The sequence below is a fragment of the Protopterus annectens genome, chromosome 11.part0, assembly GCF_019279795.1.
Source record: "Protopterus annectens isolate FY-2018-M chromosome 11.part0, PAN1.0, whole genome shotgun sequence".
Classification (NCBI taxonomy): domain Eukaryota; kingdom Metazoa; phylum Chordata; order Ceratodontiformes; family Protopteridae; genus Protopterus; species Protopterus annectens.
The window spans coordinates 766,724,436-766,749,157 of record NC_056745.1 but is presented as its reverse complement, the minus strand read 5'-3'; the positions used below and the strand labels follow the sequence as shown (position 1 = coordinate 766,749,157).

The window sequence follows — 24,722 nt, the reverse complement described above, 5'->3', positions numbered from 1 at the left end:
ATCCGACTGGCTCAGCTCTCATTACCGGTTCTCCTATACAGTCAGTCTACTTCTGTCTCAAATCCCTGTCTATCAGATCTGACAAGCAGAGTGCATACATCTCAATTTGCTCTAAAACCCATGTCAGCAGCTGTGGGAGACCGAACAAGCACTCCAGCCCAGTGTCTACAACCTCCTCTAGGTCTTCAAGAAGTTTGAGGCAGACATGGACAGGATAACAGATTTATTAGGGCTCATACACATGGGAGGGTCCTTCCAGTTCCATCCCCTCCTGGATCCATGAGCACACCAGCCCAACCAACTTTGTCTCCTCCTCCAATCTGACCTGCGGTTTGAGTCCCTGGATCCTAGGAGGAGGTTCAACGTCATGTCCGTGGGACTTCCCTTCAACTCCAGTAACCCTGACCAGCCCTGTTCCAATGCCTTCAGATCAGGGTGGGTACCTAATCCAAAGGGTCTGTCTGGTCTGATGGATTGGGTTTGATTCCTAATTTGTCAGATCCGTCCCTTCCCCTTGGTGCCTTGGCCCTAGACAGCTTGGGTCAGTATCTCTGGAGGGCTCTAATTTAGGGTTGGCCAATGTGATATATGTGCCAACATGGCCAGCTGGAGTTTTGTAAATGTGCCCTTTGAATATCTGATTTATTCAAGATGCTTGTGTTGCCAATGTATTAAAACTGTGTTTTATTTTGTATATCAAACTGATTTGTACAGATGTTTGTGCTGAAAATGTATTGGTGAAGTTTACTTGTGCTAAAATGCATCAACAATGCACCCTGCTGGATTGAAAAAATTTGTATGCATTATTATAACTGAATTAAATGTATATTTTAATAGAGGATACTGGCACAGCAGAGGTTAACCAGTTAACTTTAAGAAAAACAAGGGAAATGAGTTAAACTATTAAGGCACCCCATAGTGCTGAATAGGATTGGTGGTGCTGGGTCTGGGAACCGACTTTTGCTCAATCTGCGAAAATAGGGGTGGCCCCAGGCACACATGTGTATGGCAGTGCCTGGGGCCATCAACATTTGCATGTGCATTGTGGCAGTCTGTGCTAAATTCCTGTCTCAGCTTTGAAGGGGAATACTGTAAGAACCTAGAGGCAGGTGAAGAGATGAGGTCATTCTGCCAGCCGTCTTTTAAATTGTAGTTTAGATATTACAAAAGTTGGAGTATTGACTATTCCGTTCGGAAGCTTGACTAGAAAGACCCTCACCTACAGCATCTTGCCTTGCAGTAGTAACTAACTTAACTATGGAACATAAACTACTTGGATTCAGTCAGGAGTACCCCTACTCAACACCCCTACTCAGGAATACCCCTACTCTACACGGTTTCTGTCCTGGCCACAGTACTATAACTGCTCTCCTCTCTTTCTTAGACATTGTCAGCCATGCCTGTGACTCTGGAGATATTGTCTCCACTGTCCTCCTCGACTTATCCAAGGCATTTGACACTGTATCCCACACAAACCTTCTCAATCGCCTTTCTAACCTCAATCTCTCCCTAGATTCCCTTTCCTGGTTCAAAAGTTATCTCTGTGATCCCAAGCTGTGAAATGGCAAACTGGTATCTCTACCTTCCTTCCTACCCCTACCGGAGTTCCCCAGGGTCCTATTCTCGGACCAATGCTCTTTAATGTCATCTTCAATGATTTTCACTCTGCAATTCCAAACACTCAAATAGTGCAATATGCAGACGACTCCACTTAAGTCTGCTCAGCCTCTTTCTTTCCCGAGCTGCAGGCCAAGACCCAACTGGCCTTCACAACTACAGAGAATTGGATGCTTCAAAACCATCTCTCCCTTAATGCCAATAAATCCAAAATCATTCTTTTCTCCCCCTCAAGAGCCCTCCCACTTGATAAGCACTCCTTTTCAAGGTCATCAGCCTCACCCACTCCTCAATAGAAGTAGTTACTTGTGCCAAACTACTTGGTGTTACCATTGATGAACACCTGAAATTTAATACTCCTATTCAACTAAAAATAAACCCATCAGAAGCTCTGTATGCTTTATAGATACCCTCACTTTCTATCAATAGCGACAAGACAAACCCTCACCTCCACCTTCCTTCTACCTTCTCTGTTGTATGTGCTCCTCTTCTAACCAACCTCATAGCTTTTATCTCCTCAAAACTAGAAAGTTGCTACAACAAAATAGCCAAATTTGCTACTATTTCTACTTATTCCACACACCATTGCATCTCCCTGCATAGTCTTAAATGGTAAGACCTCCCTAATCATCTTGACTACCTTCAGCTTACTACTTCCCACAAACTAATCTTTAAACCCACTGCTTGCCCTGCACTAACTAATGTCTTGCCTTTCTACACTCCTCTCAGGCCCCTAAGATCAGCCCACCAAAATCTTCTTTTAGTACACAAACCTAAACGACCCCCTGGCCACCTTCTTTCTTATACTATAGCAAAAAAATTGAACTTGCTTCCTCCCCTGCTAAGAATCACTACAAACCCTGAACAATTCAAATCTCTACTCCATTCCCACCTCTCCAAAAACTGTAAATGTAATTGTATACTTCCTACCTAAATCCACTAACGTCACCTATTCATGATTCTCCCTCTTGCCCCTCTTCATCCAACTCTATCTTCAGCTCCCCACCCTCAGCTTCTTTAACAATTTTCTCCCTGTATAAGCTCTATGTAAATACTCTATATATCTTCACATCCTTACTGCTTATAATGCCTCTTCATGCAACTGTATCTTTGACCACAAACGTAAAATGAATCTTTGTCTAATTTTTTCCTCCACCTGGCATTTCTTCTCCTTTTACTACGTTGCACCGCCTCTTTCCTGCACTTCTCTTATTTACTTTTGCACTTCAAATGTATGTGTATCTCATTTTTGCTTTTTTTCTGTGCTAACTACACAAATGTATAACATTTTATTTTTTGTTTGCTTGTAAATTGTTTAATTGTGCAATTTGTTTATAATATGGAGCTTTTCTCCCTGGGCCTCCACTGAAAACAGGCTTTCAGGCCCAGTGGACATCCCCAGTTATCAAACTGGAAATAAATAAATAGTGAAGCTTAGTTCAGAGTGTTTTTTCTTTATTTGTACGAGTCTGTCCATCAGTGTTAGTTTCAGTATTTTCTGTGATTTGAACTCTGGTTTACTGCAAATGTACAGTATTTTCATGCTGTTTTATTAAATGCTTAAAATGTTATTGTGGCTGGTCCTTGTAGAAAGTATTTAACCTTGAAGAGTACTTGTATTTGGTGGCACTGTGGGCCACGACAGAAGGGCTAGCCATTGTGGTGAACTACTGCGATTTGTATTAGTACTAATATTGCACAGTCTAATTGGACACTTTTTAAGGGCTTTAGCTGGTTGGGGAGTATCTGGTGGCAGTGATAGCTACCTTATAGTCTGGGCAGAAGCAGGCATAGCTAGTAAACCCTTGCCAGCCTTTCCCAGGTTTGTGTACAAATCAAATCAGTGTTAGCTACTTGGGGCAGGGACACGAAGCACTGGGTTTAGAGAGAGGGTTCTGTAGGACTTGGCTTGGGCACATGGATGAGGACCTAACCATGCAGCTGTACCATTGGAGGGTCTTACTGGGGACTTGGGCGACAGACATCCAGACTCGGGCTGTGTGTTCCCTGTGTGCTGTTAAGGGAAGTTGTACTTTATGCAGAGAGATCTGCATCTGGAAATACTGAGTGTATCCATTTGTATTCCAAGTGCATGTCCGTCTCCAGCATCAGTGGTAAGGATTCAGGCTCCTTGATCACTGACCCATTGTGGGGACGACACATTGATGGCCATCACATTAGTGGCAGTGGTGGGCATCACAGCCCTGACCCCCTTTCAGCACTGAGGAAGGGTGGAGAGGTTTATTTTCGTTAGCCATCTAGGTTGTAGAAAAGTTTCTCTGCACAGAGAGCCATCCTCTCTAATCTTGGTTCCTGTCCTGTGCCCCTCATTGAGTCCGAGCTCTAAGCCCATCATTACTGCTCCTCAGGGTAAGCTCACTCGAAACCACGCACACTTCCCTGAGGGCATCACCCTCTTCTGACACCTCTCCCAAGCACTCACCGGAAGAGTTTCCTTAGAAGAGGACATGCAAGAGGAGGCACATACCCCAATGGAATCTGTCACTGAGGCCACAGAGTTTGATGAGGTGGAAGGATCTCTCTGATCTGCGCCCTGATGACCTTTCTCTTTTGGGGGCATTCTAAAGATCTTCAAGCAGACAGGTGGCTGGCCCTCCCACAGTCTTTCTCCTGAGGAATCTGTGTTCGTGGAGGCTTTTGGGCCTGGCTCATCTACATCTTCGTTAATCTCCCCCCCCCCAAGATGGATGAGCTTATTGACCTAGTCTCCTGCTGAGCTTGTAAGGAACTGGACACTGTCAAGCCCATCCCCAAACATTCAAATAAATTCTTAACCCCCCCCCCCAATCACAGACTTCATTGGAGCAAGCATGTTCCAGTTGATGCCATAGTTATGATGGCCACCAAGAAGGAGCTAGCGGAGCAAAGCTCCTCTGTCCATGCACCAAACAGCAAGTCTAGAGCAATGGACAGGCTTGGAAATTGTACATGCACCTCAACTACCTTCCCACTGAGGTCATTAAATTAACTGGCACACTTGCTCACTTGCAGAGAAGTGATCAAGGAGCTTATAAACTTAGTCCGTGTCTGTGGAGGACCGCTGGGTTTCTCCTCGGCTGGTCACACTGTCTGTTGCCAATTCTTCAGTGAGGTTAATTTCCCATACAAAGGAGGGTACTGCACGAACAGTGTTTTAAGCATAGCCGTTGGACTTGCCTGGATGCAGCTATGCGACTTTTCGGAACCTTTCAAGCTGTCCTTTGTTAATGCCCCCTTTGGCTGCTCCTTTTTGCCATCAGCAAAGATATGCTCATTTGCAGTAAACAGAAGGGTAAGACCTTGTCTGTCGTTTGGAGTTAAGTTCTCTTCCCCTCAGCAGGAGTTCTCCAGGAACTAACAAGGTGGTAGACTGTGGTTATGAAATTCTGGGACCTTTTCAGGACTCGTGCTTACTCTAGAGGCAGAGGAGGAGGTTTTAATGGCAGAGGTAGGAAGGGTTGGTTAGAAACCAGGCTTCAGTCTCTCCTTCTCTGATAAGACCCTATTAGTGCTCCTGAAGCACTGCCAGACTGTCAATCTCTGGATGTAGTCAGAGGGTTGTTTCCTTGCACCTACAAGCCTGGACAAATCTCACAAACACATGGATAGTAAGGATAATATCCAGAGGTTACTACATTCCCTTATCCCTTCTATCTCCCATCACAAGGAAGAAACTCCCCAATGTTCCACATATTCAGAGAGAGGACACAGCTCAAGAGGTTCAAATGCTGCTACACAAGTCCTCCACAAGGTTCCACCCATATAAGTAGGATTCCAAACTTCTGTTTCTTTAATGCCAAAGAAAACGGGGTACCGGAAACCAACTCTGGATCTAAGCAATCTGAATCAGTATGCAAAGTCAAAAGTTCAGAATGGTTAAAGTTCAGTCCATTGTGCCTCTTCTGTGTAAGGACAATTGGATGTGCTGTATAGTTCTCTAGGATGCATACTATCATATCAAAGTACATGGTGCTCCAGGAGACTTGTACGCTTTCTGCTGGGAACCAATCACTACCAGTTCAGAGCACTGCCCTTTGGTCTCACCTCGGCCTCCAGCATGTTGAAATGCATTGCAGTCATGGCAGCTCCCTTGAGATTCAAAGGATTCCAGGTGTTTCCCGATCTAGATGATTGGCTCCTCACTGCCCCAACCAGGCATCAACTTCTACAAGCCAGGGATTACTTGCTACAGATTTCCAGCTCCCTAGGCATCACGATAAACCTTGCCAAATCGAAGCAGATGCCTGTACAGAATCTGGAATTTATAGGAACTCAACTGGATACTGCAACTCATGTGACATCACTTCACATGTTATTGAGAAGTCAGATGCCAAACATGCACTCTTCTGTGTGTCTTCCCCCCCGGCAAGGCTAGTGTTGCAAGCTTGTTGGATCTGTCTGTTGCCATTTTTCTAGTTCCTCTAGCAAAATTTTGACACTCCTCCATTGGACACTAGCAGTTCAGTGGGCTGATCGTGTTTCACTGTTGCAGTCATTACTCTTGGGTTATCCTGCTGGCAGGCTACCCGAAGTCGGCCTGAATTCCAAAGTCTAGGTCCGGCGTCGGTTGCTGTCACCACTTCCTTGACGTCAGTGTACCATTTTTCTAGTTCCTCTAGCAAAATTTTGACACTCCTCCATTGGACACTAGCAGTTCAGTGGGCTGATCGTGTTTCACTGTTGCAGTCATTACTCTTGGGTTATCCTGCTGGCAGGCTACCCGAAGTCAGCCTGAATTCCAAAGTCTAGGTCCGGCGTCGGTTGCTGTCACCTCTTCCTTGACGTCAGTGTACCAGGGGTATAAAAGATGCAGCAGACTCCATTTTCCATCTTACTTCCCGCGTGGTGCCCGAAGCAAAAGCAGTTAGCAAGTGCCGGTCGGACGACTCCTGAGATTTTCAGACGAATTTCAGATCCAAAGTCTTCATTAAAGCTAAGTACCCCATTGGGGAAACTTTCTTCTTGCTCCAGACCGATGTCAGCGAAAGTTAATTGTATTTCTTGTGGGAAGCAAATATATCTTAAGGATTTTCATTCTTACTGTTTTCCTTGCCTAGGCCCTGATCGTAACGTTGCTAGCTGTCAGTTTTGTGCTAGATTCAACCAACACACTAAGCATGTGTGCGTTTGAATTTTCGGCCAAAGTAATGAAAAGTAAAATTATATAATGCCGTCGGAACAGACGACCGGAGTTTCTACAAAACGCATGGAAAAAGAGGACAGGCATCAGAGATCCAAAACCATCGAGGCTTCCGCTAAGCCAGTCGCCAGCTCTCAGTGAGGTACTTTCGCAGCCACTGACGCTTGCTACCTCAGAGCCACAGGCCGCTGATGACGCCCATGTGGAGCCAGCTAGGCCTCTGGATACTCAAGGTATTGGACACTCTGAAATCTTTCCCTCAGATGGGTCCGGAGCCGCTGAGCAGGCATCGGTTTCTGAGGGTGTGTTCAGACCTACGCAGCTATATGTAAAGCCTGCTTCAGCTTCTAAAGCAGCTTTAAAGACAAAGAAACAAGTACAGCATTCTCCAGGACAAACTTCCATGCCTAAGAAACAGATGCTCAAAATGGCCGAAGACCTTATTACCTTGATCAGGGGTTCCCATCCCCCTCCTAAGAGGCCTAGGCAAGATACTGACTCTTCAGATCAGGTTTCCATTTCCTCTGACTCCTCTTCTGTACAGGAATACTCTCTTCCTCCCTATGAGGATTCTGATGCTGAAGAATCCATTCCTTCAGCCTCTCCTCCTGAGGATTATTCTTTTGGGGAAACCTTGCATACCATGAGGGAGCACTTCCACTGGGAGAGCCAATATTACTCAGAATTAAAGAAAAGGCTTGGAGATTTTTTTTACTTCCTCAGCACATTCCTTTTGCTATTCCCCTGTGCTAGACATTGTAGATGTATTTTCAGAGTCCGGCCTTTCTCCAGACTCCTTACCTCCAGCCCCTGTTAAACCAGACAGATACTACAGGGTTCCAGATTCATATAAATTTCTTTATAAAAACCCTGCTGCTGACGCAGAAACTATTTCTCAGGGTCCCAAAGGGGTTAAGGCCGCTACTGCAAAAAAATCCTATCCCTTCTGACAGGGATTCAAGGGCACTAGACAGATGGGGGGAAAAAGGTTTACACTTCTGCTACTTTGGCTGTGAGGGCTTTAAATTGTCAATTTCATATGATTAAATATCAGCAATACTTAATGTCACTGTTGAAACCGAAAATGTTGGCCAATTCTGATTGTGCAGAAAATAAGGAAATGCATGATTTATTGCATGCAACTGAACAACTGGGAAAGCACACATTGCAATGTGGTTATGATTATCTGGAGGCCTCCTGCAGGGCCGCAGTTACGGGTTTTGTCATTAGGAGGCATGCTTGTTTAAAGGAACAAAATATGCCTGATCATGTTAAAGCAAAATTATTAGATGCTCCATTACAGCATGATACTTTATCTGGTGTTAAAGCAGAGGAGGTATTGAAGAAAATGAAGGACAATGCGCAATCTATGCAAACAGTAAAGGATTTTTTTACAGGTTCAGCCACCAAGATTTAGCAGGAACTGGCCTACAAAGAATTGGTCCTTTCCAGTGTCGGACAGGCCACAAAGAGGCAGTTACAGACGTCCCAGAGGCAGATCCCAGCCCCAGAGCTCATACAGGCCTAAACAGTGGGGTGCTTCTACCTCCAAAAGTGAAGACAAAGCACAGCCATACAGGAAACAGTCCCAATGGCTTGCCTCTGCAAGCACCAAGCACATATATTTTTGCAGCCCCCTTAGGGGGAAAACTAGCACTTTTCTTTCAAAATTGGCACATGATCACCCAGGACAAATGGGTATTGAATATAGTGTCCCAGGGCTACAGGTTCCACTTTCACACCCTGCCAAAGGCAAAAGGAATGCCAAACCTTCCACACAATCAGTGGGCAGAGGCACAAAAACAAGTTTCGTCCCTTATGAACATGAGGGCCATTCAGCAAGTACCACAGCAAGAGCAGGGACAAGGATTTTACTCAAGACTTTCCTTGGTACCCAGAAAGGACAAAGCCTGGAGTCCAATACTGGACCTGTCTTTTCTAAACACATTTCTGGACGTTTCAAAATGTTAACTCTGCAGTAGCTTCTGCCCATGCTGGGCAAGAAGGCTTGGCTTGTAACTTTGAACCTAAAAGAGGTATACCTGCATGTCCCAATCAGACAATCTTGCAGAAGATACCTCAGATTCATAGCTGGCTCAATGCACTACCAATTGTCTGCACTGCCCTTTGGCTAATCTACTGTGCCCAGGGTCTTCACAAAATGCCTGGCACCAGTAATTGCATTTTGCAGACAGAAGAATTCAAATATATCCTTATTTGAACGACTGCCTTATACAAGCAGAGAACAAGGACACTCTACTAAAGCATCTGGCGTTCGTAAAGAGATTAATTTGCCTAGGGTACACAGTAAACGTAAAGAAATCAAAACTAATACCCCCTCAAGAGATAATATTCCTGGGTGCAAACTTAAATACAACTGCCCAGATGGCTTATCTCACACCAGACAGGCCAACTAACTTCTTACTTCAAAATGTTGGCAACAAAGACCCAGTTATCTGCAAGAAAAATTCTGCAGGCTTTGGGCTTCATGGCATCCTGCATTCTGGTAATTCCATATGCCCGACTGCATACGAGGAAACTTCAATGGTACCTAAAAAGTGTATGGACTCAACATTGTCAAAGCCTGGAGGCATTAATTGCCCTCAGGAGTTATGATGGTGGGCACATGCCTGTCACTTCAACAAGGGACAGCCATTCACTCTACCCACAGCCAGGCAGTCAATAACAGATGCATCAGATTATGCCTGGGGAGCACACCTGGCAGGAAAATGTATTCAGGGCACATGGTCCACAAGCTAAATGCATCTACAGATCAATCAAAAAGAGATGCTAGCTGTTCAGAATGCCCTGACAGCTTTCAAGGATCTACTCCATCCAGGGCAACTACCGATAAGGACGGACAATACTACAGTCATGTGGTACATAAACAAGCAGGGAGGCACACATTCCTACCCTCTCTGCAGACAAGCCATGACTTTGTGGGACACAGCATTGGCTTATCAAGTACACCTGCAAGCACAATTCCTGCCAGGAAAGAACAATACTCTGGCAGATGAACTAAGCAGAAACCTCACTGATCCCCGCGAGTGGAAACTGGATCCATAAGTCTTCAGCATGATAAAGGAATGGGGATGCCCAGACATAGATCTGTTTGCCTCCCCTCACAACTGCCAACTACAGAAATTCTGCACAAGGACTTATCACAAGCAAGCATGGAAAGTAGATGCTCTGTCATTCAGCTGGAAAAGTCTAACAGTATATGCCTTCCCTCATCTGCCTTTCCTCCCCAAGGTACTCCTAAAGGTCATACAAGAGAAGCCAAGAATGATCCTGATTGCCCCAGACTGGCCACGCCAGCACTGGTACCCAATCCTAAAAAGTTTGTCTCAAGGCCCAGCCTGGACAGTGCCTCTAATTCCTCACTTACTGACCCAGCGAAACAATCCGATTCTGCACAGCCAACTCAGGACCCTAAATCTAACAGCATGGCGGATAATGTAACCATTCAAAACACACCCTCTCTAAAGCAGTGATGGAGGTTATTTTGGAGGTCAGGAGGCCCAGTACCAGAAAATCTTGTGCAGAAAAATGGAAAAGATTCTGTGTTTGGAACCAAGCACAAGGAATTGACACCTGTACCAAATATTCCTCAGATTTTACAGTACCCAACTGAGATGCTGGACAAAGGCCTGTCCTTTTCATCAATTTAAAATTCATGCCTCTGCCATTTCAGCTCATTACAATACGGAACCTCCTATTTTTTCCCCTCCATTGCTAAGGCAGTACCTCAGAGGGGCCAAAAACATAAGACCTCCAAGGAGAGAGCCCCAATACCTGCATAGGACCTCAGTTATGTCTTGGAAAAACTCACACTGCCTCTTTTTGAGCCAGCCAGTACAGCTGATATAAAGTTTTTATCTTGGAAAACAGCTCTGCTCCTAGCAATAACCTCTGCTAGACTAGTTTCAGAGCTACAGGCACTCATGGCTGTGGAACCTTTCATCATTTTCCATCCAGACAGGGTTTCTCTAAGGACGAACCCAACATTTATGCCCAAGGTAGTGTCCAGTGTGGCCCTTAACCAAACCATTCATTTGCCTACCTTTTATCCAAACCCACAGAATAAGGGTGAGAGACTTCTGCATTCCTTGGACATACACAGACAACTACGCTTCTGCTTAGAACGAAGTCTTTCAGAAAAACTGAGCAACTTGTAGTGGCATATGCTGCAGGATTTCAAGGAAAGCCCATCTCAAAACAGACTATTTCAAAATGGATGGGCCACTGCGTTCGTTTCTGCTACTCGCAACATGGCAAATCAGTGCCCAAGGGCATTAGACCTCATTCTACCAGGGCAGTGACAGCAACAGATGCCAGACCTAGACTTTGGAATTCAGGCCAACTGAGGGAAGCCTGCCAGCAGGATAACCCAAGAGTAATGACTGCAACAGTGAATACACTCTAACATCTACATTTATTTATTTATTTTATTTATTTAACATTTGTTGACCGGGAAAGTCCGACTAGGTTCCACAGAGCCTGTTTTCAGCGGAGGACCGGGGAGAAATGCTCCAGATGCATGTCTTTGGAATGTGGGAGGAAACCGGAGTACCCGGAGGAAACCCACACGAACACAGGGAGAACATGCAAACTCCAGACAGAAGGCACCCCAGCTGAGAATCGAACTAGAGAACCTCTTGCTGTGAGGCGACAACGTTAACCGCGGCACCACTGTGCCGCCCCAATTATGTTAGGTACACAACTGTACTTCACCAGCCTGTATCCTTTCCCATAAAACTCGCTTCCATTTGCAGACATGTTCTCTGGTGGACCCAGTCAGATGATCTAGGCAAACTGTTTTCTTCTACCACAGTGACAACAGACCCTTAACTGGGGTAAGGGGCATTTTGTGGGAAAGATGGTCTAAGGCACATGGTCAGCCCTCCGAGAACAAGTTGCGTGTCATTGCCGTAGAGATGACAGCTGTCCTAATGTTGCAAGCCTTTCAGGACATCCTCCCTCTAGGGACTATGGCAGTCCATACAGGCAACCTGTCAGTCTGGTACATCAAACAAGGAAGAACCCATACCTATCCATTGTGTAGAGATGAAATGGAGGGTCTGGGAATGAGCAGTCTTTCAACTGCTTTCTTATTGCAGCTCACATTCTGGTTAAAATCAGCACACTAGCAGTAAAGTATCCGGTCCATTTTGATTCCCCACAAGTGGTCCTTCAGTCGGACAGTACAGAATGATTTTCGGCCACAGGGGCAAACCTTGCAAACTGCCTCTCCCCTCAAATCCAGCATGTTTCACTGTGACCTCCCCTTCTTCTAGGGGAGTCACCGAGGGAGGCTCAGAGTTGAGATTTGGCCCCCTTTTTGCTTATCCCCCTAGTGCTCTCATTCCAAAGTTCCGTCAGAAAGCAAGAAAGCTGAAGAACTTAGTCATCCTCATTGTCCCTTTTTGGCCTTGACAGGTTTGGTTCCCTTTTCTGTGGTCTCACTTGAAGAATCCTGCATGGATGGTAGAACCCATTCAGAATCTCTCTCGCCCATCCAGAATCCAGCATCCCAATCTTCATGCCCTCAAATTGACTGCATGGTTTCTCCAATTCAGCTATTGTAAGATGGTCCAGGCTTGCTTCCCTAGTTTGTGATATTACCTTGGCCTCCCAGAAGGCCTCAACCAAGAAAGTCTACATAAGTGGAAAAGATTCTCTGTGGATTTCCAAGAAGAATATTGATCCCTTTTCTGCACCTACTTCTGCTGTCCGTTTTTTTTTGAGAAACTGAGAACCCAAGCAACACAAAATGACAAAACACTGAACCAACTGCTGGAATCCAAACAGAAAACGACCAGAACCAGTTGAGACAACTGTTTTATTACAGGAATTAAGCACTTTTGTGTGTGTATAAGTGTTATACACACACGAAAGCCCTTAATTCCTGTAATAAAACAGTTTTGTCAACTGGTTCTGGACGTTCTGTTTGGATTCCGGCAGTTGGTTCAATCTTTTTTTCTTTTTTTTTTTTTTTTTTTGTTACCATGCTTTAAGGAAGGGGCTAGTTTTTCTATTTAACTTCATTTGGCAGCCACATCAAACTTCCATGCAAGTAACTAATCTTTTGTTTCTTTAACAATCTTCCAAACTAAAGCTTTTATGAAGGGGGTTTCCTCCTTAGGCCTCCAATAAAGAATCTGTCTCCTCCTTGGGATCTGACAGTGGTCCTTCAAGCTTTAACTCAAAAGCCTTTTGAACCAGCAGATAAATGTGATATGAAGTTTCATTCCTAGAAGACAATCTTTCTGAACTACAAGCCTCATCAGCTAGGCCTCCTTACATTGTTTTTCATAAGAACATGGTATCTCTGCAAACCAACCCTTCCTTTTTGCCTGAAGTGGTCACGGAAAACCACTTTAACCAGTCCATACAATTACCCATTTTCTTTACAAATTTTTCTAAAAGTGAATGTTGCACCTTCTTGATCACAGGCAGTTAAGTTTCTGTCTTCACAGAACAAAGCAGTACAGGAAGTCTGATAAGCTATTTGTATCTGTTAGTTCCTCCTAACAGCTTAGGTCAAGCAGTATCCAAACTTTACTCTCACCAAATGGATTACTGATTGTGTCACACTGATTTATTCTCAGAAAGGTTTGAAGTTTCCTCCCCCCACAGAGAACACTCTACTAGATCTATGGCTACTTCCGTTTTTTCTTCGAGAAATTCCATTGAGATCTCTGCTGCAGCCACTTGGTCAAAAGCCATACCTTTGTTACACATTACAAAGTGGACGTTGTTTCCAGAAGCAGATCTTCCTTTGGTTCGACAGTGCTCTGACATAACTTCCTTGAGGGGCTCACAGGACATAGATGGGAACTGACCCATTTGTGAGGAAGATTAAAAAGGACATTCAATTTAGAATTTATGTACTTAACATAACTTGGCATCTGCTGTTTATTTTCATTCTTCCTCACCTTCCCTCCCAACAGTCCCACAGCCCTGCCACTTTTTGAAGGATCTTTTAGATGTTGGAACCCTGGCATTCCTGGTTTGAGCCTCCTCATCTTGCTAGTCTGTCCTGTTTAGCACAGTAGGCATTAGGGCAGCAAACTGAGGAGTTGGGATTGATGGGGAGCATTATGGGTAGAGAGAGGAGCTCGAGCTTTGGATCTGAAGTCTTGTTTGTGGCAGAGTTGGATCAGAGGATCTGATCCTAGACCTATTTATGTTGAAGAATGAAAATGAACAACATAGATACCAAGTTATGGTAAATACGTAACTGCTAGTTAGACATGGTCAGCAATTATGGATGTCCAGAGCCACTGACAGTAAGGGTACGCTTACTGAAACCATACGTTTTCATAATTAATTTTTAAGCTAGGCTGTTATAATCTCAAGTAAAATGATTTAATGCAAGATGTCTTACTTTCCTGGATGCTAAACAGTATTTGTAAGGGGCAGCTGTATTTGTGCTGACTGTCTAGTGTAACAGTCTTGGGCAAGCACTTGCACAGAATGACTTGTCTGGAGCTGTCTTTGCATGAAATGGTTAATGGTCAGTCATGGTATCCTAGATGCAGATTGTGGGAAGAGGTTTGTAGCTGGCTTTCTCAAGTCAGTCTTTTGAAAGGAACCTGAATTGTAAGGGATCTTTGAGTCTCCTTACATCTCCCACTCTACTTTTAAGATCTGTTCTTCAAATCAAGAAGCAGTTTTGTAGATGAGAAGACACTGGACTTCAGTGTTATGCTAAATGTTGCCCAAAAAGATTGTTCCACTAGCCTAGCAGTGACAGCCCTGGCTGTGGAAGTTTGGTTCTGCAGATTTTCCTCTGTTTACATAACTGCCATCAAACAACCAAATTGGATGCAAGCCATGGTCCTCCATACTTAATGGCTTTTAGACTCTCCCCTCCCAGAAGGGGACCCATTCGGACACCAGATATCTTTAAAATATTTGAGACTGGTCCAAATGCTTTTAATCAGTGTGTTTGCAGTGGTAACTGTAGTCGTACAAGAGGACTGCATATTGTACTTTAAAAAAAACTTGTGGTGACTCCCCATTAAAAGAGCATTTCTTTATTTCCCCGAGTGGGTGCTGCTGTCCTTTGTAGGGTTGATCATTAACTGAGAGTACTTTGCCTATATCAGATTTCCTTCACTGGATTAGAGTAGAACAAATTCTAATCCTTCAATTCTTCCAGTAGAAAAGTTCATTTGTAGTCATAGAATTGGCATCTGCATTGAAGAGGTGGTAAGAAGGTATAAATTGTCTAGGGCTTGGTGAAGCTATAGTTTTAGAACCATGCGGTTGTTTTGCACTGGGTGATATCAGTGGTTTGTCCCAACACATTAAGTTCGACACCAAGAAAATATCCAGTCACTGGAAAAGTAGACTTTTTCCACAAACCATCATGTAGAGGGTACTCCATCTTGGGTTACTGGTGATGGATCTTTAATTGGAAACATGTAGTTTGCTAGGATTTTAAACAAATTTCATGGAAGTGGTGCCTCTTGGAGATGAGGTTCTGCATCAACCAGTTTGAGGCTATAGCTGTTGTCTTTGCTTTAAAAATCCTTAAATAGTTATCTCGTGACCAAGTATTGCAGTCACTTCAGGTTGTACACAGACAGCTATAAACACCTACACACCTTAAAGCTGGGAGATAGCATGCATCATGTGTTAGGCCTTGGAAAGGATCAGTGTTTCACATCTTGATAAAGTTGAATGTACTGGCAGAGTTGCTGTGCAAAGCTACTTCAGTCATCTCCTGCATTTGTGGATTTTGGAACGTTTGATTTGAAAGTTATAGAAGGGGGCCAGTCAGAGGTCAGTTGCTACCCAGAGGAATAGATCTTACCTCAATCCAACATGGTAAGTTTGCAGTACATGTATTTTATATTCTGTAGAGTCCAGCATGCCTGCCTTCTTCCATTTTTTTTTTGTTTGCCTTGATGGAAAATTCTGGCAAGATGTACTTGACTGTTGTCTCTGATTCCAGGCTTCTGGCTTGGGGCTCTGCCACAGTTGAAATGATAAAGCAGATTTCACTTGAAGCACAAGTCTTTGTGTTGACCTTCTGAATACTTCTGTATCTTCTACCCAGAATGAATGCAGCAATCAGAAAAACCTTACTTGCCAGACCTATGCCTTCACAAGGAGAGGGGGTAAAGTTTATCAATGTGGGTAGACTGGTCAGTAGCATGCATTTTAGTCAGTTTTGCAGGTAACCCAATTTGTGTAAGTCATACTGGATGTTTTTTTCCCCTCATTTATTCCATGAACAAGGTCTCCTGTTCTTAGTCTTATGAGGGGCAAGATTGTGACTTACTGGCTGATCAGGCAGTCCTTTGACAGGGTTGTATGTCACATCCAGGTTTTGAAAAGTCCCCTCTTCATGGCATTTAAGCATCATAATTGATACTTTGTCCACCCATGTGTTCAAACTTCCAACTGTTTTGAAGTTTGTATCTTAAATATTTTTCTAGTGGTCGTAATCTGTGTACAGCATCCAAGTTCAGACCCGCAAGTGTGAAATATGTAGTCTCTGACAAGAATCAGGTGCCCTCAGTTTCCATTCCAGTTCCTTCTAAAAGCTTCTGAAATTGACCCAAAAACTATTTCCACACTGAATGGCCAGAGTTTTCATTATCTTGCTTGAAATTCATAAATGTGGAAATATGGAACTTTTCATTGCCCCGATGGAAAGGTAGTCTGTCTCAAAAATCTAACCTTCCTGAGTGGTATGTTAGTGGCTTTTTCACCATCAGGTGGCTTACCATCTTTTGGATATTTTTTGTGAAAAGGCCATTCATTTCTACCAGAGTTATGGTTGCTTCCATTGTTTCAAGAATGTTAGCATTGTGATGGACTTGTACTGTTGCTACACAGTCATTTGTGTACCTTAAGCAAACAGAAGCTGAACTGCAAAGTCACAGTAGACTAATCATGTGGACTTTTTACATTTTGGCTTCCCTGACTCCTTCCAGTGTAGTGGATCCAATTTTTTGGGTTCAACCATGTCATAGATCCATCCAGGAATGGAATTCTGTCTTTAGTGTGAGACACTTAGCTTAACAGGAAATCCACATTGGATGCACACCTTCTCTAGCTTATGCAATTTATACACACAGTTCCATCTGACTTTGTCTGCAAGGCGAGAACTTTTTCATTTATATTAAATGAAGGTGCCAGGTGTTCATTTGCAGAATGTGAATTGTGTCTTGGGGTAAACTAGATGGTTCAGAGTCTAATTTTGTTATTGGTGTATGATGTCACAAAATAGAACAGATGTGAGGATAAAGCCAATAATGGACTTGTTGGAGTGTCTCCTCTTAGATGTAAAGTGTATTTTTGGTACTTCTGAGAACCATTGGGATGTTTCAGGAAGGTATAATGTCAGTGTCTGAATCCCTTCTGTCATTTGTCCGCTAGAGTAAGCTTTTTATTGCAGAGTCTCTGCTTTTTAAGGAGTATATCTGGATAATTGGTTTCCAGACTGATAGTGAAGCATATAGGAGAAATGGAAGAAAATATTACAGGAATTTGGTGCTAATGCTCATGAGAGTTTGTCTAGAAAACTCCTGACCATATATGGATCCAAAGTACTTTTTTTGTGGTCACTGTCAGGCTAGCAAGTACCAGCCACATCTGTAACCTGGATGTCCCTGAATGACACATGATTGACTTACCCAGACTAGGGCATCATGTGTATGGCGCTGTGAGTTGAAATCTATATAGCTGTTGTGCTTTGGCTTAACTTGTCCAGTTGTAAAGTTCGCTTGACTCGAATGCCAGTGACAGCTAACTGAAACTTTGCATCTGTTTGCCAGGAATCTCACTGGAGAAGTCTGAGAACCTAAGTCTGAGCAGAAACACCCATATGCAGTAGTTCAGGGTGTTTGAATAGCAGACTGTCAACACAGGATTGTAACATTTAGGTTAGTGTTGTATTGGCATACTTGGTTATATGTCCTTTTTTGTATAGGGTCATCAGAATTTGCAGAGTGCTTTCTGCATGTGGTCAAACCTGGTTGGTTTGCAGGTTTTTGTTTGACATTAAGATCAGGAAATTGCTTAGCAGCCCTTGTGTAAGAGTGGGTCATTCATCCTAAAAGGACATTAAAGCAGAAACAGACCACCAAAAGCCAGTCATCCTTATCTGTAGGGCAGCTTAGGCACAGGCCTAATCTACTCAAAAGCAGCCCCTGTCATTAAGAAGCCTATAGTGTTTTCTAGACTAACTTTTGGCTCTTTGGCTTCCTCAATATTTTGTCCTAAGTGCTTGAAGATATGGTTCTGGTTACCTAGCATGGCTTGGAAGTAAATGTTGGGCGCATTTTCCATAGAGCTTCTGAAAAATAGCTACATCTTCAGGTTAAGGCAAATAAGTACCAGTCCGACACAGCTGCAGGTAAAATCCACAAAACTTTAATAAAAACAAAAAGTAAGAGTAAGCACTTTCACAGTATATTCCTACCAATTCTTCAAACTGAATACTAAAGAACACCAGCGTAATTTAAATAGCACATCAGTAAAACAATCAGCACATCAATTAAGCATTCAGTAGTTAGTGCCAGTACATAACACAAACCTATATATCAATGTTTTAAGGGTCTGGCTTTCAGAAAAGGTTTGAGAGACTACCTCATTTAAACCAGGTGCTTTATCAGCATTTAAAGATGAATTCCACTTCTGTTAAACGGATTCAGTCTGGTTCCTAATGTCCCCCCCTCTTGAACTCTGAAATTATCTCAAGCACTAAGAATCCCAAATGATTATCTGTCCCATAATTAATGGCATGCTCAGCTAGAGCATTAGTTTCTTTTCTATTTTTTGATGCCTTTTTGATCTAAAATTCTTTTAGCGGTCTATTGCTCATCCCAACATAAGCATGACATTTAATACAATAAAGTAAACTATATTAGATGTCTTAGTCAGCATAAAAATTTGCCTCATTTAAAATTCATACCAGGATGTACATATTTGCAACGCATATGAATGAACTTACATGCTGCATGTTAGAGGAAATCTAATCACCTCTTTAACCTCAGTGGTTCCAGTAATAACTCTATCTGCGTAATAGGGTCTACATTTACCCCGTCTCTCTAAAGGCTTTTTTAATACACTAATTGTGATCTGTTTCTTTATACCCTCTGTTAAGAAACTCCATTTTAGGGACGCTAATGCTGCTTCCTCTAACATACTGTTTGGATGTACAGGGTGTTTGTGACATTAAGAGGAATTGGGCTATACATGGCACCATGGATAAACTAAAAGATGTTAGACACAGTTCCATAGTTTTCTTTTAAGAACAAGAAGTCACTGAAGACTCTTGTGCTATAATACCTCTCTGTAACAAGGAGACTATATCTGATGGGAAAGGGACTTTCAGTGTAGAAATTGTACAGCATGTAAGTTCATTCATACGGGTTGCAAATATGTACATCCTGGTATGAATTTTAAATTGGAGACAGATTTTTATGCTGATTTTAGGACGTCTAATATAGTTTACTTTATTGTATTAACCGTCATGCTTTTTATGTTGGGATAAGCAATGGCTAAAAGACAGAATTTTAGAACTTCAGAGACAAAAAAATAGAAAAGCAACTAATGCTCTAGCTAAGCATGCCATTAATTATGGCGCGGATCATCATTTTAGATTCTTAGTGCTTGAGATAATTTCAGAGAGTTTGAGGGGGGACGTTGGGAACCGCTAAACAGAAGTGGAGTCTATCTTTAAATGCTATAAAGCATCTGGCTTAAATGAGGTAGTCTCTTAAACCTTTTTTTGAAAACCAGACCCTTAAAACATTGACACTAGTACATAGGTTTGTGTATGTACTGGCACTTTAACTTTTGTATGCTTAATTAATATGCTGATTTTTTTGATGTGCTATTTAAATGACTCTTGTATTCTTTAGTATTCAGTCTGAAGAAGCGGTAGGAATATACCGTGAAAGCACTTAATCTTTTACTTTTGTTATTATTAAAGTTTTGTGGATTTTACCTGCAGCTGTCTGGCTGGTACTTATTGCCTCCACTTCTCATTTGAAAGTGCCATTCCTTATTCGCTCTTAGATTACTGTTTTTTTTCAAACATCTTCAGGTTGCCCTTTGACACTTTCATTCCATGTCCTCCAGCTATAGGAAGAAGTGTGATCTGTTTTTTTTTTTTTTTTAAAAAAGCCTTTCATCCAGTGGTATCTTGGGGTGCACAAATTTACCCCAGAGAAAATGTCTCAAGTTATTGTTCTGACCAATATTTCATAACTTGTAATCCTATTCAGAACAGTCCATTCTGTTTGAGAAATGTTCAGCCTATGCCTTTGGGTGAATTTTCAGATTTCTTCTCCAGGTGTACCACACTTAAGGCTTCTTAATTAACACTAAAAGTTTGGCATGTTAATGTTAAATGTTAAGTTGTATATCTCCCCTTCATTCTTGCTGGTTGCGTTCGGAGCCAATCCTCTGCTCCGACTGCCATCTTCTAAAGCTTGAGAGCTACATACTGGCTCGAGGCCTCCCCATATCCCATGATGCCTGGCGCTAGAAACCCAGATCTCGTTTGCTGCTTCTGCTGCGAGGTTGCTCTACTGGCTCAGGTCATATAAAACTTTTATATTGTGTCTTTTCTGTCATAAAACTAGTTAGTTTTAGCATAGAAATTCTCGTTTAGATACATCTTTGGTATTAGTGTGTTTGTGTCTGAATCCTTGCCTTTTCCCCTCAAACTCGTTTTTATTTAGTTTCCTCTCCCCCTTTTCTCTTTCCTCTTAAGGTTTTCCATTTAAGTCAGAGGATTACCTTGCCTCTAAAAGGTTTCCGTTTTAAGTTGGAGGATAACCTTTTTTCTCCTTGTCTCTTTTAAAAAAAAAAAAAAAAAAAATCCTTTATTTTTGTTTAGCTATAGTTCATTATAGTTGTAGTGTAGTGGCTCTGCTAACTGTAGTGTATTTTTGTTGTTTGTTACCTTAACCCTTTGGTGTGTGTTTTTTCCTTTGTTTTTCTTTCAGGATGTCCAAAGATCCTAAGCCGTCCAGATTCATGAAGTGTGACTCATGCTGTCAGAAGATGTCTCTGACAGATGGTCACACTTGTGTTTATTGTCTGGGTGCCGTGCACCTGCAGGACTCTTGCTCGATTTGCCAAGCATTCAGTCCGAGTCCTGCAGGAGCACAAAAACAAATTTATCTTGAGGAGTCTGCTTAAACCCCAAGATTCACCAGCAAAGGCTCAGCCCGTGAAATCTTCTAGGCCACCTAAACCTTCGGCTCCCAGTTCAGAGCTGTCGTTGGGTGAAGCCATACCATCCATCTCGGCTCTGGCTGAAACCGATGTTCCTCCCTCCCAGTCGGCTCAGACATGTTCTTTGGAGCCGTCTGAGAGTCGAAAAAGGTCCAGGTCACTTTCTCTGGAGTCGATACGTTCGGCTCCGAAGTCGCCTCCGCTCCATTCGGAGCGTAGTCATCGCTCATCCCACTCTGCTCGGTCCTCAAGACTTTCGGACCATGACTTGGCAAGAGTGGTCAGTAGGCTGTTAAAATCGCAGGCCCTAGCCAAAATGTTGTCCAGCCCCCATCAGGCATCTGCTCTGTCCACAGCTGTAGATATTCCTCTTCCAACTCATCCTATGAGCTCAGAGCCGGAGTTCGTTGGGGTTCGATTCGTGGAACCGTCGGCTCAGATACTTTCTCCTTCGGTTCTGTCTGCTCCGATCCCTTTCATGGAACCAACCCTGGAGGGATCTGGGCGCTGAGACTCCCTTGTCTGCTCCAAGGGGGCGAGTGGCATCGGACTCTTATCTGACCCCACTCTCCCCCTTGGCGCTTTGGCTCATGTGAGCTTGGCTCCCACATCTGCCTCGTAGCCGTTCCCCTCTGTACGGGGAGGGGTTCTGGTTTCTTAGGAACTGGCGCCATCTCTGTGTCCGGGCTCACAAGAGGAAATGCAAGAGGAAGCATGTTGACTCCCCCCAGTCTGTCATGTCTGATACCGACTTAGGAATCTGAAGGGTCCTCATAGGCAGAGGGGGAACTGGACTGCCCTAAGCCCTTCCGAGGATGAGTCTGTATTCCTGGACGCATTTGAATCCCGATCTTCCACCTCCTGGATGTCTCCACCTTTCGACCCACTGATGTCTGTGGTGGCTCGGAAGGCATGGACGGCTCCAGACAGTGGAACAGACCCCTAGAAGACCTGCCAAATTCATTACTGCGCCACAGGACAAACCGTTCTTGACCAAAGGTGTCCCCTTTGATGCCATGGTGGTAGCAGCGGCCACAAAGGAGTTGGCTGAAACTTCATCTGTCCATCCCCCTAACAAAGGAGTCCAGGACGATGGACAGATATGGGAAGCGGATGTTCTCTTCAGCGACCTTTTCTATGCAGTCCCTGAATTACCTGTGCCACTTCACCCATCTTCAGAGGGATCTCCTGAAAGAGCTTGGAGATGCCCTCCAAGATCCATCAGCTGAGGGGGCCCAGGCTAAGGCAGCCTCCCAGCTGGCAACTCTTAAGTCAGTGGTAAACTCCTCCATGAGGCTCATTTCGTATGCAGCCGATGGGGCAAGTAGAGCCACAGGCACAGGCGTGGCCCTAAGGAGGCATGCTTGGATGTGGCTATAACTTTGCGGAACCTTTCAGAGCGTCCTTCAACACCCCTTTTGATGGTTCCTCTCTCTTTGGATCACAGGTGAAGGATACCCTTACCAGGTGTGAGCAGGAAGGCAAGACTCTCTGCTGTAGGAATCTGTTTTTCCACTCCTTCCAGACCATATCCGAAGGGTCAGAAGAGTGGAAAGATGTGGTTCCGGAAATCCCATGGAGCCTTGCCGGACACGTGGTGAGTTTCCCTCCAGGGGCAGAGGGGGAAACAATAACAGACGCCGCCCTCGTGGCAGAGGGGGTCCGCAAAACCAGGGCAGCAGAGAATCTTTCTCTGACAAGCCCTTCCAGCATCCCTGAAGGGTTGCCCGGCTGCTCATCTCTGGAGGCAGTGGGGGGAAGATTATCGCTGTACCCAAAAGCCTGGCAAGACATAACACAAGACAAATGGATACAGTCCGTTATATCCGGAGGCTACAGAATTCCCTTTGTTCACGCTCCTTTATTGTCGTACAAGTCCCTTCCAGATGTTCTACCCAATCTAAGGGATCAAGCAGTTCAGGAAGTTTCCAAACTGCTAAGAAAAAGGGCCATCCAGCAAGTCCCAGCAGACCAGCAAGGATCCGGAATTTACTCAAGGTTTTTGGTACCAAAAAAGACAGGGGACTGGAGACCCATTTTGGATCTCAGCAGACTAAACCGGTCTGTACAAAGAAGGAAGTTTCAGATGGTCACTCTACAGTCCATTTTACCTTTCCTGGGTCAGGACAATTGGATGTGCTCCATAGATCTTCAGGATGCGTACTACCACATCAAAATGGACAGGCGCTCCAGAAGATTCCTGTGCTTCCGGCTGGGAGCCAGCCATTATTAGTTCGGAGCTCTGCCCTTAGGTCACAGCACAGCCCCCAGGGTGTTCACCAAGTGTATAGCAGTAGTTACCGCTCACCTGAGACTGCAAAGATTCCGGGTGTTTCTGTATTTAGATGACTGGCTACCACCAGGCATCACCTTCTGCAAGCCAGAGACTATACTATCCAGACGTGCTCCAGGGTAGGTATCACTGTAAATTTCGAAAAATATGCTTTGTTGCCTTGTCAGTCTATCATCTTTATAGGCGCAAACTTAAATACAAAAGACAGGTCAGCCAGCCTTCCACCAGAGTGTTAGTCATTTGGTGGCATGTCCGGGTCTTGTTACAATGCAAGAGAATTCAAGCCAGGTTCATCCTCCAAACCCTGGGTCTCATGGCAGCAGCAATCATACTCGTCCCTCTGGCACGTTTTCACATGAGGATCCTCCAATGGCTTCTTTTCACCCAATGGTCCTTCCAGCAACTTCCCATGTCTCACATGATTATCCTCACAGAAACATGCAGAAAACACCTTGCGTGGTGGATGGTCTCATCAGTGCCCCTGGGCAGACCATTTGTACTTTCCCCTCAAGTTGCTACGGTGACCACGGATGCCTCCCTGATTGGGTGGGGGGGGGCATTATCAGGGCAGAACAGTCCAGGGTACCTGGCAACCTCAAGAGTACCATCTGCACATAAACATCTTGGAGATGAGGGCCGTGCTTTTAGCGTTACAAGCTCTTCAGGACTCTCTTCCTACCGGGACAATTGCAATTCAAACGGACAATGTCGGTCGTGTGGTACATCAACAAGCAGGGCGGAACCACGTCCTACCCCCTATGTCGAGAAGCACTCGGACTCTGACAGTGGGCGATCTCTTCCCAACGGTTTTCTTACCGCAACGCATATCCCTGGGAAATCCAATGTCATAGAAGACAGGCTGAGCAGAGCTATTCTCATGCCTCACGAGTGCTCTCTGAATCAAGTAGTAGCGGACCAAATCTTCCGCAAATGGCAACCTTGCTGCGACCTCTTTGCCACCCCCTTCAACAGCAAGTGCAGCAACTTCTCTCTCCTACCACATCCAGAGCATTCCCCCAGAGATGGTCTAGTCCACGATTGGCCTCAGGGACTTTTGTACGCTTTCCCTCTTTTTTTCCCCTAATTCCAAAGCTGATACAGAAAGCTACCGTATTGGGTTGCAGAATGATCCTCATTGCTCCGTACTGTCCTTGACAAATATGGATGTAATGTGATCCTATCTCGCCTACATTCTCTGCAGATCGACTTGGCCGCTATACAATAGAACGCAGTCTCTTAATGGCTGAGTTACCTCGTATCCCAGGATGCACCACTACTGCTTCCCCAGATCTTGTTTGCCGCTTCTACAGCATAGACGTGGTCTCGGACTTGGCTGAGCTAAGTGCCTCTTAGTGAAGTTATTTCTGTCTAGTTTTTGCTAAAACTCACCCAAAAGCTGTTTTAACAGCTACTTGTGTGCGACACTGTATTTTAAGTTTTTTGTGGTAAGTGATCCCACTT

At 44.1% G+C, this 24,722-nt stretch overlaps 1 protein-coding gene across 1 annotated transcript in view; it reads left to right on the top strand.

The window, feature by feature from the left end:
• The window catches only part of LOC122814995 (caprin-2-like), a 784,601-nt gene that overhangs the window by 253,288 nt on the left and 506,591 nt on the right, over nt 1–24,722 (top strand). The gene's annotated exons all lie outside the window — the stretch shown is intronic.